This window comes from Hippoglossus hippoglossus, chromosome 13, assembly GCF_009819705.1.
Source record: "Hippoglossus hippoglossus isolate fHipHip1 chromosome 13, fHipHip1.pri, whole genome shotgun sequence".
In the NCBI taxonomy this organism is placed as follows: domain Eukaryota; kingdom Metazoa; phylum Chordata; class Actinopteri; order Pleuronectiformes; family Pleuronectidae; genus Hippoglossus; species Hippoglossus hippoglossus.
Window position 1 is genome coordinate 3,705,657 of NC_047163.1, and position 16,817 is coordinate 3,722,473.

The following is a 16,817-nucleotide window of genomic DNA, read 5'->3' on the forward strand; positions in this document are numbered from 1 at the left end:
TCGGCTCAGTGACATACGGATGCCCGTGTGGCCACACTCATGATTGTCGGCGGCAGGGAGTGAATGGACGCGCGGAGAGAAGCGGCTGCGTCTCGACCAGTGGGAGTCAGGAGCCGCTGCAAGGTGACACGTCCCCGGATCTCCACCTCCTAGAACTTGCAACCTAGAACGCGGGCCGCGGTGATTTATCGGTCTCCAGGGAAGCTCGAAGCCCCAGCCGAGGAGGGAGGAGGAGGAGGGGGGGGAGATCGAGGACACAGGATCGGGACCGTGTTGCGCAGCGGGGTCGCGGGGAGCGGAGCGGAGCAAGCGGAGCGAGGAGCGAGGAGCGGCGGCGGCGGCGGCGGCCACTCCGGGGAATGTGGACCGGCCGTCAGTCCTGACATCGGCCTCTTCTGATCTCAGCCAAATGGGGTAGAGTACACACACACGCACGCACATATACACACACACACAGACACACACTCATTTTCAAAACACTGTCACCACCGAACCATGCTAGCTGCCCCCCCCCCCCCCAACACCACCACCACCACCACCCACCCCTCCACCTCCCCACAGCTGCCTCATCTCTACGCGGGGACTCGTCTAACTTTCACCGCCTTGTTTTTTTATCACGGAGGTCGCTAGCAGAGCCACCAACAAAGTTCGAATCCCGTTAGCTAGCACCGCTGCTGTGTGTGTGTGTGTGTGTGTGTGTGTGTGTGTGCGTGTCGGTGCGTGTGCGTGTTGCGTCGGCTCACAAGCCTACCAGGCTAGCGCAGACATGAATTAGCATGCTAAGTTAGCTCCCCCGTGGAGAACACCGGAGCTGGCGCAGCGAGTCTCCCCGCTCCTGAGGTTCACGTCAGGGGCATGTGTCCTCAAATCCCCCCCCCCAGCTAACTGTGCGGTGCTTCGGCTCCACTGTGCGTTCAGACCCCGCTCCGCATCAAGCCCCCCCCCCCCGCCCGCCCGCGTCCAGATGTGGGGAAGTTAGCTGCACGGCTACAGCTGCTACAGCTAATGTGTCAGACTGTGAGTGTTGTTTCTCCCCCACCCCCCACCTGAAGCGTGAGTGACACCTGTCACTTCCACGCGGGACTCGGCGCGTGTTCACGTGTCAGGATCCCCACATGTTTTGACAGCTGCGGCTCGATGTAAACAAAGTGTACATGCATGTGCTGTCAGGATGTTTCCCTCTCACACACATGTCACTGTCCCACTCACACATCAACTAACCTGTCGAATAAAGTTTAACTGTCACATTTAATACATTTTAATGTCTAATTTCTAAATCTCAGCCGATATATATCTGTTGGCCGACAATATCGCTTAATATAAACCTCTCATACACATGTAGGTAACAGACGTCTACTAACTTTAACATTTAACATATCGTCAACATCTATTCAAATTGTAGTTTTGTATAATTTGATCGCTGACTACTTGAACTCGACATATATCAATTTACCGGTTGGTCGTTAATATCTCTTGATGTAAACACGTTCATCGGTGTCAGCGTTTACAGAAATGAAAACATCTTCTTCTACAGAATAAGAGAAGATGTCATGTCAGGACGTTTTACTTTCACAGACATTTCCTGTCCCACTTCACTGAGACGTCGGGCTGCGACAGCTGAACTGTGCTGTCAATTAAGTTAATGACACAAATTGGATATATCTTTCACTGCTATTCAATTTAATATCTAATTACTAACTCAGTATGGGCGTTTACTGAAATTTTAAGTTTGATTTTTTTTACAAATAAGCGTTGCAGAACAGATGAGGTAACATTTAGGTGTCAGAGTGTGTGAGACTCAGTGTGTGTTCCTGTCAGGACCAACATGTAGTTTAATATATTTGAATATCTAATTATGAAATCTCGTTGGTTTGGCCGTTAATATCGCTGAATACAAAAGCTCTCGCACCATAACGGTGACAGACGTCAGGCTATGACAAATAAAATGAGATGTTATGTAAAGTTAGTTAGTTGTCAAATTTAATATATTAGTAACCAGTATTCATACTGTAGATGATTTTATAGCTAAATACCAGAGCTCGACCCATATATCGGTTTGTTGAATATAAACCTCTCACACATACGACAATATTTATTCTAGAGAATAAACATCGTAGGAATCAGTGACAATTTAAAAAATAAATGTATATATCAGTATATTGGCCAATATATCGGGATCGGAATTTTTTTTACTCCCTAATATGAGTATCGGCATCAGCTGTGAAGTTTAACTGTAGAATAAGTGTGTGTGTGTGTGGGTGTGTGTGTGGGGGGGTGTGTGTGTGTGTGTGTGTGTGTGTGTGTGTGTGGGTGTGTGGGTGTGTGTGTGGGTGTGTGGGTGTGTGTGGGTGTGTGGTCTCGGTCCAGTAAGCTCATGACAACCCACGACCCTGCTAGTTCAGCCTGTTGCATAGGGTGTGATAATGCTGCTCTTAAAACCACAGGAAGAGATACTGCAGCTTCTCTCTGTTGGTACACACTCAGCCTGTGTGTGTGTGTGTGCGTGCGTGTGTGTGTGTGTGCGCGCGCACAGGCGCTCCATGCTGTGTGTGTATCTATAATATCCTGGTGAGCTATATATAGCACCTAACAGAGTTTGCAACTTGATCTGAATTGTCTTTCAGGGCTACAGTACACTGTGCATTGCTCTCCACTGGAAGGGAAATATCTCCCTCGTCTTTCCCCTCTTGCTTTTTTATTTTAAAAAGGACGTGTCTCTCGCTCCCTGTTGGCCCTTTGTGCAAGCCTGTTCTATTTTGTGTGTTTTGTCTGTCTTGTCCTCAGGGGGCTCCTGTAAATTAGATTGTCGTGGATAATGATGGAAGCTTTGTGCAAAGCAATCGATCTACTATGTCAGGGCTGTAAACACACAATATTATCTTGGACTGTATTCTACATGTGGCTGGGATAAAACAAGTGACAGACGTGGGGTGAGGACGAAGCAGCCTTTCCTGCAACAAGACGACAAGTGCATCAGGCAAATTTTTTTTTATTGACGTCTCCTAGGTGTGAATGAAAAGTCTTATTTCCTGCCCACTCTGCTCCGTCGACATCCGATTTGAACGAGTACATGCGCTGCAGCCGCCGCATGTCCACGCAGACGGCTCGAGTGCAAGCAGAGACAGATTTGGTGAGCTGCTGACAAAGTGTTTCTTATCTGGCTAGGTGATCTGAGAACTTTGTGGGTGAGTTACAGGGAGCACTCCTAAGGTGAGCTATGAAAGAATAATGTGATACTGAGAACGTTTCCACCTGACAGAATACACTAAGACATTTAAGTACGGGACTAGTGAGCAAAGCAAGGCCCCAGTCTAATCCCTGAATAGAAAGTGTTTGAGCTAAGCATTTCTTTTATTATTATTTTTTTTACAACACTCGCATTATGGTTCACATAAATGTCACAGTGTCAGTTGTGGTTCTGTTTCTTCCTACGTGCTTCTCTTTTGCATATTTTAGCATATTTCTCACCACAGGGCTACGGGTCCTTTTAGAAATGACTTTAAAGAGAACCCCATATTGTAGAAGTGAGATTTTCATGTCTATTTTTGTTATTAAGTAGGCGTAGGTTAGGGCCGGGTGATAAAACGATCAAGATAATTAGCATGAAATAAGTTTTCCTCTGTAGAAATATAAGATATGGTCGATACTACGTCGATAGAAGTCATTCCATCCATGTTTTGACAGAAAACTAAATTTTACTGGTCACTTGTAATGGGTCAGGATTATTCTTTGCTGTTTGGTGCATAACGTGAATAAAACTTAAATATATTACCTCATCTGGAACAGGATTTGCACCTGAGTTGCGTCGGGTAGTCTTTTCTTATTGTTTGATTGAGAGACACCCCCCCCCCAGCAGCCAAAGTTACATATTGTACTTTTAAGGACAATTCTTTTTGTCTCAAATATGTTTGAAAACTGTGAAAACAAAGGGAACATCCTTTCTAGGTGAAGGGGTAGGTTTTGTATCATTTGTGTTAGACGCCAGCTCAGATTTGAATTCTTTGCCGCATCACCGTAGACCTGCGGGAGCCGAAGTATGTTGGAGAATCAGAAAGTTGCCAAATGACTCGCTGGCGTGTGGCTGCAGATCTCGGTTTGACTTCTTAATGCCCGCTATGTGAATGCACAGTAGTATTTTGTCTTTGTGAGGGTCTCATGTAGCACAGTGCGGCTTTAACAGTGTATTCCATTGTTCTCCCTTAGCAGCGTGTATTGCAAATACATTCGAATGCAGAAACAGGCTCTAACTGGGATTCTCCATCTGAGTGCTGCATCTGTCAGCACCTCTATCCCCTTTGGCTTTCGTGTGCCGGTTTCTTTTTTAAATTATACGATTATTTACAGTGGGTATGTTGTAATGACATTTTGAAGACACTTACTATTTTACCGAACAAATGTGCTTTAGCTTAACGAGTGCAAACACTGATGATCTGGAGGTAATTTCCCAGCTTGTTTATATCAATTTCAGTAATTACAAGTTCTTTTCCTGTCCAATAATCCAGGTGCAACTTCTTCCTGGCATTCATTCATCTCCTTTTCATCTCTAGCTTTTCTCATCTTGCATCACGGCTCCAGTCTACAGCACTTGATGATGATCTCAGTTATGATCAGTGTTAACTCCTTGTATTGTTACATTTTGGGAGGTCTCATTTTTGTCCTTTCCCACAATTTTAGGCTAAATATTTCAGTCCAGCTCAGGCTACAGTTCTGGCCCATGTTCATGTTGGTTTTGGAAGAAAATGCTGTGTTTAACCCCGAATGCTCCCCAGACGAACACCAGTTACACTTCACCTCGACTGTACTGATACAGGGTGAGATGTGAAAATGGTTTGTATGATAAACTATGTGTGGAATGCATTCTTACACATATCTGTAATGATGAGGATCTTTAAACTATGAGGAAAACACAGAGACACAAAATCTGGTTGGACGGACCGATCGTCCTCTCCTGAGCAGACCGGGAGTTGTGTCTCCAGATTCAGCTCGACACCAAATGGCTTCTGTCCATCAGCTTTTCTTTATTCCGTCTTGCCTCTGTGCCGTAACGCCTGATTTCTGTCCGTGCTAAAGTTGCAGTTTGATCTTCTTCCTTGTTCCAGTTGGCTTTCATCCCAGAATGTGCTGGAGAGGATACAACCCTTGACCCTCTGTACGAAATGAGCCCAGTGCTTCTCCGTCGCTGAGTGGAGGCAGAGCCACGATCTAGGTGCCTACAGACTTCTTACCACTTCATTTCCAACCCGTTGTGGAGATCGTCATGTGTCTTTTGTCTGGAACAGCCAACAACGGCCAAAGATCCATGACTTCAGCAAATAATCCACTAATCGAGAAGACATGTGTCTCGAACATGTGCAAAGGAAAGAGTTCATAACTCTGTCAAGGCCCAACAGTTCCCCCGAATTCAGTCCCCTAAATATGTCACACCCTTTATCACAAAATAAAAGAAAGTGATAATTCTAATCCAAACCACAATTGAATGGCTTCTTTCTTGTCCCATGCCCCACCCTTCCACCGAGTTCTGTGGAAATCTGCCGAGGAGTTTTTGCATAATCCTGTTAACAAACAAATCAACAAACAAATGGACAGGGTTCAGAAAACCTAACCTTTTTCCGCCTCAAGTGAACCAGTTAATCTTTCAGCTGAGTATCTCTTTTCCTCCTCCTGTTTAACTCCCTACACTTTGTGTACCATTCATGATACTTCCCCCTCGGTGTGGAGAGGAAAGTGCATCTTAGGTCATCTCCTCTGTTGACACCGTTTAGAGAGGCCAGTGACATCAAACGACAGTGGTGCTCTGAGATCTTCACAGATGTCTCCGTTTTCATTTTTTTCTGTGCGTGGCCTTTCCTCTGTGGCAGGCCTCTCTCTCTCTCTCTCTCTCTCTCTCTCTCTCTCTCTCTCTCTCTCTCTCTCTCTCTCTCTCTCTCTCTCTCTCCACATTGCCTACTGGTTAGACTATATTTACGCAGCCCCGTGACATGTTTTGTTGCCACAGCAACCTGCCACAACCCCCACTGTTGTGTGCAGATTTTATTATTTGGCTGTCACCTGTGTAACGTCCCACAATGCACTGCAGTTTACTCCCAACAAGTACTACGAGGAGACTGGGAAGTAGAAAGCTAAACAGATCACGGCCTTGTAAACAGAGCTTGTATTAAATTATCCCAAAAGTAAAAAAATACCTTCTTTATTTTATTTTTTTTTTTTTAAATCAAGGCTTCACATAATAGATTTTTTGGACTGATTGAAGCCACTTGAATTTTGTGGATGTTTGTTCAAATAGATGTTGACCTGCAGTAACCTCGTGCAGAGTAATACATTCCCACAGCACCAGGCTGCGGAAAAACAAACTTGACGCTGGGAGAAAAAAAACAAAACAAGCAAATGATAGAAGGAAGCACAGTAACTCAAAATGTTATGGCAAGGATTACGAGGAGCAAGCGGAAGATATGGCTATAGGGTTGAATGTGGTCACTAATCCGTGTCTGTTACACTCTTCGCCGGCCCACTGTGCCGAGTGCTCCGACCAAAAAATGCCAAACACGCAGTCCACTTTCTATTTTTTTTTTCTTTTCCTCCTCCGAGATTTTTGAACAAGTTCCAGTTGTGTCCTTTCCTTCCCTCCAGCCCGGACGGCTAAACGCAGTCTTCTCCAACACAGAGCTCTGAATCCCCCCCCCCCCCCCCCCTGCCAGGAAGCCTTCACACACCGGCTGCATCGATACCAAGTCATTTGTCCAACACTAGTAGTAGTTTCTCAGTTCCTAATCTGGAATCAGTTGCTCCATTATCAGACACAGATGGTTCCTGCTTTCCAATTAAGTGACCTTTCAGTGGTCACAAGGGACCCGTGATTGAAATATTTTTCTTAGACATTGGTTTTGATTCTAAGCGAGGGGGCCATGGAAAATCAGAAACTCAATTCATCAGAGAGAGTCTACAGGCTGTAATTTATTGGGTGCCGGCACCAATAATCACTGGAAATGTCCGGGTGGTTCGGGGGGGGGGGGGGGGTCAGAGTGAATATCATAATACAAATCTATTCCTAATGTTTAATCCTAATGTTGGCTAGTTTAATCTTTTTCTGACTTCTCTCTCTCTCTTATTCCCATCTGCCCCCCCCCCCCCCCCCCCCCCCCCCCCCCCCCCCCCCCCCCCCCCCCCCCCATGTGCATGCCTTGGCTGTATCATCACGTGACTCCACTTCCTTGTTTCAATATAAAAGCACTTCACTGAATTTTTTTTCGTGACAGTGCAGCAGCGGCGGCGATAATTGGAGACAGTTTCACATTATTGGTCCCAGTTGGATTTCCTAGAGGGAAAAGTTGGCAGTGGGCTTGATGGCTGATTCAACATCTTCAAAGCGAGACAGCACTCGATCGTCATCATGTTTGTTGATTTTTCTAAAGTTGGGTGGCTCGCAAATCAATTCGGCTCCGACGGCAGAAGAAAAGCTGACGGAACAGTTTAGAGGTTTTAATTCTCAACTTTGTTTTTTTTCTCCCGAAAACATGATTTTAAATTCAGCCCCCAAAACCCAGTTCACTTCAGATTTCAAATCACATATGTGGAGCTTTGTGGTAATTATTGCTTGTGGATGTTTTTATTACACGTTATATTATAGCATTAATTTATAAGGATGGGATTTGCACTACAGGAGACAATGACTCTACTCTGCTGTATTTACAGTTCACATGTAAAATCTAAAATTGTCTAGTCTTAGCTTTGTTGTCTTCGGCCCTGCAGAGAAACTGAGAAGTTTGTGTTGTGCACGATGAAGGAGTGCATGTTCAGTTTCTATGTGTTTATCTGCTGCAGATTGTACTTTTGGAAATTTCCAGTTACCAAGTTTGTAAAAATGACAAAATCCTAAATTCCCACAAATCTAACGACACCATATTCCACGTTTTTGATGGTGCGGACCGATTGAAACAGTTTCTCTTTGCCGCAGCCTAATGTGATCACGTGATGTAACGTTGTCACATCACATTTCGTAAAATTTTATCACGGCCCACTTTGGAGTTGAATCATTTATCAGGAGCAGGCCCACAGGTAGATTCGGCAGCAGAAACTCTGTGAAATATGCAGGGAAGGAACTCCGTGGAAAGTGGTCAGCGGTGATAAGAGTGGCAATTTTGGGCTTGTTTGAAACCTCTCTGTGTGGACATGAAGGGAGTCGTTTCACCAGCCACACCGGCCACATTACAGAGTCGCACACAAGCAGGCGAGCAAACACCCATCAGAGGTGTTTTGTGTTTTTCATCTTGAGCAGGTTGTGATTTAAAAAAATAAGACAAATAGAGTTAATTTATTGGTGTTTATTTGTGGCATTTGGAAATGTTGGCCACCTTGACACACGGTTATAAAGCTCTCATTCAGTATTTATGAGTAAACAAGAGTGACCCAACATGCAGTCCCTTTTATAAAACCACTTTTAAATCCGCTAGATCCTGCATTTTATTTGGATTCGCACCCACTCATAGATTTTTTTTCTTTTTAATCAAGGTTATTATCCCCTGGGAAACTGATCCATGCCAAAAATATAATGGGTTCTGAGGTAACAATGACCCACAGTGACATGTATGTCATCGGGACTTTGATACTGTGGCTCCACACCATCACAAACTGTGAACTCTGGCCCCGAATCCCATCAAAAGTGCAAGATTGTGGCCCCCGCACGTCATCCATCTTTATATATGGTCTGTGATCTGTACTCACAACTCTCATGCTAACACCAGCAGCAGCATGTTGGCAAACTAGAGTAAGCTGAATGTCATCGGTCAAGTAATTTAATGTTACCTGACACATAAAACATAGATTTTACTGTCTCTTCCTCCCACTTCTCCTCTTTCCCTCGAGCCCCGTGCACAAGAACCAATGCTCCCTGTTGCTAAGTGGCTGGAATAGTGGGAGTCACTTTATTTGTTTCTCATTTACAGAGCCCACTTTAATAAGTGAAATGTCCTCTGATGAACCTGACGTGGACATTCCTGTTGTTTCTGTGCCAGATTCCCCGTGATTAGAAATAAATGCTGAAGAACGTGGTAAGATCCCGTGAGGACCGTAATTTGTCCTTTATTTTGTTAACAGTCCTACAAGTTGTGTTAGTCCTACATGTTGTGTTAGTCCTACATGTTGTGTCAGTCCTACATGTTGTGTCAGTCCTACATGTTGTGTTATCCGAGGTCTTGTGCTAGGTTCGAGCGCTGCGGGGGAACTGAGCGAATTTAAGTCATTTTCCTTGGGCTACATTTCGACTGGCGCCATGTGCAAATGCAGTTTGTTAAATAGCCGACGTCAAAAAAAGTTTCAACTGTGCACCTCTGTGTAACCGTGCACTCTCCTGCGTCACGCACACATTACTCATTCATCAATACTGTTAAACACTTTGCCCTCAGTGTTTACTGGTGTTGATCCACAGAGCAGCACTGTGGCATTTGTGTTTTGGACCAGCGTTCGTATTTTGTTCTCACCGTTGGCCCCCGACTTCCCAGGCTTTCTGGGTCTATTAATACCAACTCGCTCTAAAAATACAGAGTACTGTGTGACCCACTGGGACTAAATAGGAGCGCAACCTCTTACCGTAAACTCACACAGACACACACACACACACACACACGCTTACGGACACACAAAGTTATAAATTCTGACCTGTACTACAGTGGCTGTACTGTTATTGTACTGAATCCTAGAAAAACAACATCCCTGTTTGGTCATCTGAAAAAAGAAATAACAGAACAGAATTTTCCACACTTAAAGGCAAATACCTTTTAGTAGCTTGATCATGCATCAGACCCCGAGGCCGTAGCTCAGAACAGCGATGTTTGTTTCCAGCGATGTTGAAGGAATGTGAGGGTGTGTGTGTTTGTGTGTGTTGGCTTGCTTTTGTGTGTGCATACGGACTTATGGCCCTCACTTTATTGGCGTTATATATATATATATATAAAGAGCATGTGCTATGGATTTTAAAACTCATTGAATTATTTCCCTAATTTGTTTGGAGCAGTGATTGGATGCATCTGGACGACGTCCAACCGCCAAATTGAATTTGTTTCCCAAACAACCTGTGAAAATGTCAAATGAGAAAAAGGGAGACGGAGAACATTTTAGGCCGTATTGCATTTGTTGATTGGATAATAGCTAACATTAGCATAGACATACGCTCATCTGCTTTAACAGGAGCGTCTCCTGCAGCATATTTCATTAAAGGATTAATAAGAGTCTCACATACCTAATTGAAGTCCACAAGAAAAAAAGAAAACTGCCAGCCCACGTATTTGTTTTTTCTCTTTTACCGCTGGATCCCTTGCTGTTTGTGAGTCCTTCAGAATATATGGTAGAAAAACAATCCTAGAATTTAATGTTACTTGTAATAGTAACTCCTAACTGATTGTGTCCCCTTGGTGAAACAAGCTGAGACAATAACACAAAAACCAAAGTGAAAATTAATGTGGTTTGATTTCGGCTCATCTTAAATCAAATCTGCATTTGTTTTAACAAGGTTTTGATTGTTATTGCAGGAACGGAAGAGGCACAGCTTCATACCGTAGAGTCCTTGCATTTAGTTGCGTATATAGCTGTACTTTAATTCTAGGAAACACAGAAGCCATACCAGAAACCTCACATTACAGGCGGTGTGGCCCCGGCTCCATAACACAGACCCCTACTCACCTTCTGTCCTATCATCACAGATCTTTTACTATTATTCTTAACAAGGCTTCTGTAGAAGTGCAGCATCAGCTCGAACAGGCTGAGATCCGACTGAATCACAGCATCAACTCTTCAGATGTGCTCCTTCACCGAGGGCCCATAATGATGATGTAGGCCAGCTTGGAAGTCAGACATGAGCAGAAACCAATCAGATTGTTAGCACCTGGAGAGAGATGGGAGGAGGGGGGGTGGGGGGGTGAGGGGGTGAGGCGGGGGGGGGGGGAGAGTAAGGCAGGAGGGAAGATAAACACATAACAGGCACTTTGCCCCTGCCTGGCACAGAACAGACCACAAGCAGGAGAACGGCCAGTACTGGACAACATGTTAATTTGTCCAAAGGCCAGAAACATTTTTCATGAAATACGACACAATGCTGAACAGATTGAGCAAATAAATGGGCTGCGGCTGCTGTAAGTCTGAAAAACACAGTGACTGGTGGATATGCCGAGTTACAAAATCATACCAACACAAATATAGAGCCTTAAATGTAGCACTGCGTATTTCTTTAATTCTCAAAGCTGTGTGTGTTCTGATGCTTGGTGCTGGTGCGATCGCCGTAACAACAGCCAATCACAGCTTGTATAATAGCCGTATTCAATAGCTTGAATATGGCACCACCACTTACAAAGTTGAGCTTTTCTTAACTTCTGACTTACAAATCAAAGCAAAGCAGCGGAGCCACAGTGCCGTACGTCAACGAGATATGTTTAGTGACTGAGACCCAGGAGATTATGGACCATCACAGAAGTGTTGCACGTTTGAACCTTTTAGAAAAAGTCCTACACAAACAGCAAGTGTCTGTTGGACTGGATTCTATGTTACAGTAACTTTATAAATGTCGTTTACATCATGGACGTTAGCAGCATTGTGTCCTGAATCAGATTTTCCTTAATGGTGGGTGTGTTTCTGTGAACTGTGCCTGGTTTGCTTACCACGAAAAAGCTTCCTTGATTCTACTTGATCCAGTTGCAAACCTCCATTATCTCTCTATTTTGTGAAACGACAAGATGGAAATATAAGTTACCTGGCAACAGTTTTTTTTTTTCCTGTATCTTTTCTTGGCTGCTATGGATCATAAGACTTCAAGCTGTTTTTTAGTCAGAGTTAGTGATTCTGATAACTGTGTCCGCTTCAAATATTTGCAGGTGAACCGAAGCTGAGAGATGTTAACATTAAATCCGTCATAATACTGAGATAATACTGTTGTAATGTTATTTTCACAGTACTCTAACGTGCAGTATTTTTAATTGAGACACCCAGTTAGTCGCTCTCAGTTTACATATCGTGTCAGTTGATATTCTCAGGTGACTGAGCAGAAGCCTGACTGACAACTAGGTTAAAAGAAAATACTATTTTCCCACTGAATAACTGTAAAAATAATTTAAATTCATATTTATTTGTATTTTGTATATTTTGTATTTTACACTGAAGCTACTGGTAGTTGTGGGTTGTGTGGACAGTCCGGGTTGAGTGACAGGCAGTTGAGTGACACCTTTGAATTTCTATATTTGTATTATTTTACTTTAATTCCATTCGCTCCCGTTGCCTGTGTGGTGCCACACTTTCTTTTAATGTTGCACAAGACGTTTTAACATTGTTTACTTTTGGTTTTCCGGTTTTGGCTGCAGGGTGAACACGTGCAGCTGTATAATGCGGCGCAATAACAGTCAAAGCTGTCAAGTCATTGGCAATCTAAATGGATTAAATACAGTTTAAATTTGGCATTGTTCCATGGATACATGAAGGTTAATGGCTGTAACACACCCACTGTGTAATCTTTTATATCACTACCACATGTTTGACATGACAACAAATTGTTTCTGGTATTTTTATTTCCATAAATTATTGATATGAGGGTACAGATGACTGATCTGGTTCTGTCTTACAAACTACCCCATGTGGCTCCATTGAAAACCCATAGTTGTGTTAGTCATCAGGTTCCAAATATCAGGAGATCTGTGCAAATTTAGTCAAATACACAATCACCTTGTACAGTAGCCTTACACATAGCGGTGTTATAGCCGCTGTAGCCAGGTACTGTATCTCTGCCTGTATCTCCATGTGCAAACACCACAGTGGACTCTCTGGTCTGTTCCTGTCCGGACTCTCCTCTCCTTGTTACACTTGTTATAAAGAACCAACAAAGGTACTTCACAGTCCTGCAGCCGTCTGTTCACACCTTATTATAATGTGCTCATTTGTATCCAGCTCCTGTAAACGTGCAGGCTTGTGTTATTTACTGAGCACTGGTCATCGAGTTAATCCAAGAGTCAAATATCACCGTACTTTAGCTGTTTTTCAAGCTTTTAGCAAAAGTGTGTGGACTTTAATATTAACACGGTTTGTTTTGACTGTGTTTCGTCAGTAACTGGTCAGTAACTGGTCAGCTGCTTGTCAGTGTGAGTGACGTCATAGCCTTGATTACTCAGTCTCTGTAAACACCAGGTATGTGGGATTAATCACCGGAGCCAGCGCCCTTTACTTAACAATCTAAACTGGTGTTTGAACGTTTCCAAATGTGTCAGCATGCTCTATCGCACCGTAAGACTTGGGTCTTAATCAGGTTTCATCTATTGATCGATCCATCCGTCCATCCATTACCCGTCCCTGCTTGCTTTTCAGGCTTTTTGGGGCCCTGGATGTTCAGCTCAACCTTGGTGAGAAAGACTCTAAAGCCTGGTCCCAGATGTTTGTCATTTTGCTCCTGGAAATTGGCTTTTTTGGACCCTGCAAACATATTAGAGCAACAAATTTCCCATTGATAAATATGATGTAAAACGAATGAAAAGAAGAGGAGAGCTGCACAAAGAGAGCTGCAACCTTGTCAACGTGACAACAAAAAGCTAGACCTGAAAAGAAATGTTGAAACCTGCTTTTGCAGAAACCGTTTGAATAGATAATGGGGGAGGGGAAAGGGAGCGCGCTTCCCCTAAGGGACATTAACTTTGATTTTACAACCTTGATTTTATTGCAGATTAATGCCACAGCAGCCGGGGTGACTTGATTTAATTCATCATTCAAATGTCATCATAATTAAGTACTAATCATTTTTCAAGATTAGCTGTTAAATGTCTTGTTGTGTTCATGTGCTGGGGTCAGGATGTAATGAATGCAGATGACATCAATTAAGTTTAGTCATGGCGCTGCAGCTCTGCCGGATTCATTGATGGCTTTTTCTCAGCAAAAATAAAAACCAATTGCACCACATACAAAACAGACTTTACTTGCATCTGTGCTGCTGTTCGGTTTATATTGTACAAAACATTTAAAAGTATTTAATGACCTTTTTTTTACAGAATTGAATCAAAGTGATTAACCCTCAAAAAAAAACCTCAACGGAAAAAAGTGAAACCAAATAGTCCCATATTGATTTGAGTGAAAAACAAACATACAACATAAAGTGCAAGAAGTTGTCACTCGTCACTTTGACACACCTCAGTCGTCACTGGTCCACCCAGTTGTTGTCACAGGTTGCATGTTACATAGAATGGAGATCAGATATGTGTGTAATCAAGGTGTGACAAGATAGTTTAGGGTTAATATTCCTCAAATGAATAATTTTTCACCATCATAAATTAATTGTTTGTAAACCAGACCTTCCATGTCACCAGGTTTAATCTAATATGAGCTGTTGGAAAACATTACGGTTTATGGTTTTTAATTGTGTTCTCCTGTCTGTAACGCCCGAGGCACTTTTCTCCAGATGTTGAAACACAAACTGGGACTTTTTCCAAACAAGATAATGTTTGAAGTCGGCAAACAGCACCGCACAAATACACAGTTATTTCTTGGCTTGAACGGCGAAAACCTGCTTTTCTCAGACCTGTGACCGCAAAACAGTTCTGTTAAACATTAATATTCCAACTAAAAATGGCTAGTCACAACAGCTTCCCATCACGCTACTGCTGCAGAAGGTCGAACAACAACATCTTATATTACATATTCATTAGGGCAGATTGGTTCGACCACTTTTATCGGACAGGAAATCCACTATAAAACTCATCCTGTTCTCTTTTTCCATGATCTCTGTACTCAAGTTGCTTTATATGTAATGTTCCTTGTGGCGAGGAGTGTGGATAATGGTGGCGTGACGCCTGTAACCCCTGGTGCAGTAAGACAAAGCCTTTACTAGATCCTTCAATGACTTCTACCTACTGAAAAGTTCATTTCACTTTTCCCTTTTCACCACGTTGATTATGTCGAACACGGCAGAACGTAGAATGGCCCTCAGTAGAACGGATACCTCCGCTAAGGCCCAGCACTCCCCTTCAATCCAGTCGAGCAAGATTTTTCTAGATTTCCTGGGAAATTGTCTGAAAATGCCCTATCGTTGCAATGTTAAAGTGATTAAAAAATTAAAACTAAATTTAATCGGTTCTATTGTCTGTCAAGGTCCCATCCTTCTGCCAAGTTTCATGTAAATCTGTGTAGTCGTTTGTTGCATAATCCTGCTGACAAGCCAACAAATGGCCGGGGGGGGGGTGAAACCAACCTCCTTGGCAGAGGTAATGATTGGGAGTCTCCTTGATATCTTCCAGATTGGTATTCCCTTTGTATAGACCTATCTTTTCTTAACCGTCCACTCAAAGGTCAGCGTCTCACCGTACCATTAATCTGCCTCCTCTTTGTGTTGCACAAAGCCAGTGAGTCACACTTTGTCAACAGGAGTGATGCCTGACTGTCCCTGTTTGAGTTAATGAGTGATGAGGTCCTCTGCCAGCGAACAAGGCGCCTTTCTGTTCTGACTTGAGCCGGCGTTAGTTAATGACTAATTGCAGCAGTGTGTTTACCATTACCTGTCAAGGTGAGTGAGCGGTACACATGGTTCTGTAGGAGCGCGACAGCTGACCTGACTGACTGGGCCGTGTGCAGTGCAGGGGTTGTGTCATCGGCCAAAAATGGAACCTCGATGGAAATATTTACATGAGATCTGCAGCTTCACGTCAGCCAAATATCTGGGCTCGATGTCTTTGAGCAGGCTGCGATGACTGTTTTGACCAACTATTGTTCACCAGCAACAGGTGTGGGGGAGTCGTGTTGAGACCTGCGATTACTGAGAACTGTTAAATGCACTGAGCACAAGCAGCTCTGAAGGGATAGGCGTCAAGAAAGGTTGTGTACGACTTGTGTTTGTAGATTGCACACAAATTCTCCGGCACAGAGAGAAAGCACACCCCAGTTACTTGGGGTTAAGGACACAGGCATGTGGTGTCAGGAGGGCGTCAGCTTGCAGCTACGGACTTGAACTCGAGAGTGAAGCCTTCGCACGCTGAAGAGTGTCCTTCGTTCTGAATGCTGAGCTGGAATCCTGCTCGGCTGAAAGCTGTTTTCACCAGTAAACCATGAAGCAGATAGCAGAGGCTCGAGGTGAAGGCCTTACCGTCTGTGCTGTCAGGTCACATTAAAACAGGTTTTAAAAAAAGCGTCCAATTCTCATGAAGTCTTAAGTTTATGGTGTCACTAACTAACTGTGAAAACTAAAGTCTGTAATAGGCAGCTAATGAGGTTTTGCGTGTTCGTGCTTGAACTCAAAGTGTGCAACAGAGTGTGTGTGTGTGGGTGCCTGGGCGGGAGGGAGAGACAGGTATTGCTACAGACAGTGTTGTGGAATGTGTGGTGTCTTTGTGGTTTGTTAAGTGTTTGGCTGGGGGAGGGACCTTGAAACGCTGCTGAGCTACTTCTGAGTTTCAAGTCACTCCCTCTGTCTTTTGCTCTCTGTCGCTTAAAGGGACAGTTACCTCACAGTGTCTCCGCGGCCTCTCACACTACTCCTCTCCCGACAATCTCATGGCTTCTTCTCTCTCTCCTGTCTCTGCCCATGACGTTGATATTGACCCGTGGGCCGAAGACACACGAGCTGACAGATAGCACCGACTGTAAAGGTTGCTATCTGCCTCCACTGATGACGTTACTCTCTCGTTGTCCCTCAGGTCCATGTGTTGAAAGTGAGGTGTCCTGGAGTGCAGCATGGCAGTGTGTCAGCTGAACATCTGGGTGAGATGAGGTGAGTGCACGGGCTGGAAAGGTTAAAGATTAGAGCCCTGACCTGAAACTGGAGTGTTGCCAAACGCCAACTTTGTACAGGGTCAAGATTTAAGCTTTATTTT

General features: G+C 43.9%; 1 protein-coding gene across 3 annotated transcripts in view; it reads left to right on the plus strand.

Annotated features, from left to right (window-relative positions):
- The window catches only part of bcl9l (bcl9 like), a 25,732-nt gene continuing 8,915 nt past the window's right edge, over nt 1–16,817 (plus strand). The window contains exons 1-2 of one of the 3 annotated variants that reach the window (XM_034604024.1): nt 1–414; nt 16,641–16,714. The gene's annotated coding sequence lies outside the window, so the exon portion shown is untranslated. Of the gene's footprint in view, nt 415–15,359; nt 16,121–16,640; nt 16,715–16,817 lie in introns of those variants that run through there. The other 2 variants (XM_034604026.1, XM_034604025.1) reach the window with 2 other exon arrangements.